The sequence below is a fragment of the Lepisosteus oculatus genome, unplaced genomic scaffold, assembly GCF_040954835.1.
Source record: "Lepisosteus oculatus isolate fLepOcu1 unplaced genomic scaffold, fLepOcu1.hap2 HAP2_SCAFFOLD_647, whole genome shotgun sequence".
Lineage (NCBI taxonomy): Eukaryota > Metazoa > Chordata > Actinopteri > Semionotiformes > Lepisosteidae > Lepisosteus > Lepisosteus oculatus.
In genome coordinates, this window is record NW_027168201.1 from 20,006 (window position 1) to 23,863 (window position 3,858).

Here is a 3,858-nt window from a genome sequence, read left to right on the forward strand (position 1 = left end):
TTGAGCAGTGTTTTACCTCTTTCAAAAGGCTTCACTTTCCTAGTCACATTCCAAGGCTCATCGAACCCGGGCTGTTCCTCCAGTGGTATAGTATTGCAGTGAGACAGCACGATGCCTGCAAGACTATGTCACGCTAAACGCCACAGATTGTGTTTGTCCGTTCGTGTCAGTCGTCCTGCAACCACGGGAAGTGGGACACAAACATGCTGCAATGCTTTCAGGACGTTAGGATTTGTTTATGCAACATCCGAGAAGAGTACTTGTGGCTTGAATGTGAACTGTACGTGCCCGCCCCCTTTCCTCTGTAGTGCATGAGTTCCTCCCGGCATGCCCTTCGTCATTGTTCTGTCATCTTGTATTTAAAGGGTTGTATTTCTGCTGCTGAAAATAAGCAACGGTTTTCTCACAACGCCCTTTGTTTCCGACGGAGCCCTTGTCTGTCATGAAATTCTTCAAAACCTCAAGCTAGAAGAAGAAGACGACAAATATGAAGCGTTACAGCAACGACATGCCATGAGACGATTGATAACGATTTCCATAGGATCCCCGCGGTTGCCTGGCAACCGTCAGCTTTGCGCAGTGGCAGTATCGTAGCCTGTGAGGTTTAGCCGAGGCGCGATTATTACTAGTTGAAAACTTTTCCCAATACCCCCCTTCCGCCGGTTTGCAATACAATCGGCGAAAGCAATTTTTGACAGTCTCGTCAGAGACTGAGCAAGGTGTTTAAAGACAGATTTTGTCATGGTGACATCATGATAGAAAGAAACGAGCTTGTTACGTTTCAACAGAAACGCTCTTTAGCTCTTTCAGCGTTATGCAGAGAACAGCGTCTGTCGGGATCACTTTTGAGTCAGCGCGAAACGCCGTGTGCTGTCAGTTTGATTTCATATTGCTCGTAGCGGCGCCCGGCTTTTGTCTGTCAAACGTTAGGTTGCGCTTCTTCATGCTGCATCGTCGGCATGAGTGGAGCTTTATAAACGTCTGTACTTACTGCGCCCCATAAGAAATCGTTTGTCCCCGTTCAAAAGAGATTGTGCGATGTCCTGCAGCAAACCTTTGACAGTTTCAAAAGAGGAATTTATTCTGCTTCCTGTGCGTGCAGTAGTTACAAAGTTGAACGCCTTTACACGATCTTCTGCAGTTTTCAGTGGGCGGGCTTTGTCAAATGGCTTGGAAAAACGCACTGTGTTTCGGCTCGGGAAACATCATGAGCAGTGTCCTGCATGTTTTCTGTGTATAGCTGTCTTTTAACGCATACAGAATTCATTCGAAATCATTGATTTCTCCAATTAACAAGGGTCCCTTAAAGGATGAGTCAAAGTAACGTCTAATCGGATTAGTTTCCTTAGAGCTGGTTCAGAGTTTGCTCAAGAGTTTACCTTTCACAGATGCGCAAAGAAGAATGTTGGGGGTGCATGCTTCAAGGCACCTTACAGCTGTAGGGAGTGATTCGAGACGATTCGTGGCGTGTGCTCGTTCCCATATACCGTACGACCCGGGGTGCAGTGCTAGGATGACATACAATACCGCTTGGGCACGTAACGGCGTTATACAGTATGCAAGTGCGGGACGTGAGGGTTTTCGTCTGTTCGTTTTGTTTTGCTCTGCTTTGCTTTGTTTCGTGGTCAAGAGGCGTAAGGTAAGTCGTAATCCAGGGAGAACACTGGTGGCAAACAGTCCGAGGTGAGAGGCGAGGTCCAAAGTCGAAAAGGCAGAAGGGGAGTCCAATATCCAGAATAAACGAGGTAATGGAAAAACGCCAGGTAGAGCTCTCAAAGAGTAGACTCAATACCAAGCAGCGGGAAGCAGGTAAAGATGGTAAAAATAGCACTGCGTACCGCACGGTGGAGTGTGTGCAGGTGGGTTAACTCGTGCGGCGGCGTTTGTTAATAATCACCCACTGCTGGTGCTGATTAGATCGCTTAAGAGTTGGTCTTAACTGCCTGGTGGTCATGACAAGCTCCTCTTTAAGCTGTGGTTTAGTTTTGCATTCATGTGTTTCTAGAGCAGTTATTTATAGAGGTGGGTGGGTGGGTCTTTCACAGAGGCTCAGGACAAATACCCCACATGAAATTTTACTGTGTGCGTTCAGACAGTCACAGGTCAAGAGCCAGGCAGGAGGACAATGGACAGAAGAGCCAACGAACTAAAAATGAAAGAACAGGTATGAAAAAGCCACCATCTTTTTCTTTTTGACATTTTCCGACTTTCATGCAAGCCAGGACAAAGTTGCTCGTAGCTACTTGTGGATTCAAATACTCTATCGAGTGCTTTGATGAGTTTTTGCAATTTGATTGTCGTCCTGTCAGCCTGTTTCTGTTTTTTTTTTCAATCTAGGGATGGAAAGTATGAGGGAAATGATGGAGCAATCAATAACCGCTCCGGAAAAATGGCAGAAAGAAATGGTCCGTCACTAAGGACATTTGTGAAGCAGAGGAGTGACATCACCACAAAGGAGACACATTCTGCTGATGGTTTTGGTGAATAATGATTGAGGCGCGTTAAGAGAAAGGTAGCTGCGTCAGCATGCTTAGGCTGCAAAGGATCAAGCAAAGGTTTACTCCATGCTGAAAAGAGAAGAAAAGAAGCACAAAGTTTCGACTGTGGAGCCTTCTGCGCCATCTTCTTTAGCTGTGATGATGTTTGCATTGGAAAAACTGAGACATGCGTCCCTGGGTGGGCTTGAACCACCAACCTTTCGGTTAACAGCCGGTTTATGGTCAAAGAAAACAATCACTTGCGCTTCTTGCAGCCGGCAATCTTTTTCCACTGACAACCAAGAAATGGATTTCATCTTTCACAAGCTGTATGGATTTCTTCAAAAACAAGTTATTCCAGAAAGGAAATGAATTCTTGCATTAAACTGAACCAAGCTGTACATGTTTGTCTGAAATGATACATTCGGCACAACAAAACACGGAGAGAGGCACCGCTGGTATTCAGACCCAGGATCGCCTGCTTACTAGGCGGGCACTTTAAGCCACTAGGGAACAGCGCCAGCGGAGCACCGCGCTTTTACAGACACTTGGACACATCTGCGTTCGGTGTGCACTTAACCTGCTCTCTGAGCCCGTTGCCTCCGTCCCATTTAATAGCAGAACTGACGCCAAGAGAAATGATGAGAAATGGCATTTATCGGGCACTTTTCATGTCCAAGGAGCTCAATGCCCTTGACACCTCCCATTCTTTGGCGACACCATTTTTTCTTTTGTTTAATTTCTATACTTATTGATAGAATAAAAACGATATGTCATGTACTGTAAGGGAAATGTCTCTTTTTTTAATGGGGAAAGCTAGCACCAGCAAATGTTGTGTTTAGAAGAAGTGATTTAACATGACACGTGACCTAATTTACCGGAGCAAAAGCTCACCCAGCAAGCCCTGCTTTACTTCTACAGGAGAGAAGTACTGTAGAGTCTGCAAGATGTTCAGCTGGGTAGCTACGTCAGCATGCCTCGGCTGCAAAGGAACAAGCAATAGGTTTATTGCATGCTGAAAAGAGAAGAACGGAAACACAGCGTTTCGACTGTGAGATCTTCTCACACCTGAAGAAGCCTCACACCTGTAAAAGGCTCCATGGTTTTCTGTCTTCTCTTTTCAACATGGAATACACCTATTGTCTGCAAGATGTGACAATTTCATGGTGTTTTGGAAGAAAACCTTTTTTCTTTGAATTCAAAATCAATCGGAATTTCAGCACGACACATCAACACTTTTTCTGTTTTAAGGAGATGATATTTTAAACCTGATAAAAATAGTAGGAAACACAAGTTTCTTGCTGTGAAAATTTAGATGGGGAAGTGTACTACTAGTAGCAGTGTAGAGCTCTCTGTGGTGGAGTGCAAGCGCATGTCCTAT

General features: G+C 45.2%; 1 non-coding gene across 1 annotated transcript; it reads left to right on the forward strand.

Moving 5' to 3' along the window:
• Positions 1-568: 568 nt before the first annotated feature.
• Positions 569-710, forward strand: LOC138233302 (U4 spliceosomal RNA). The gene has a single exon (XR_011187439.1). It is a non-coding gene; the product is annotated as a U4 spliceosomal RNA (small nuclear RNA).
• Positions 711-3,858: the final 3,148 nt, after the last annotated feature.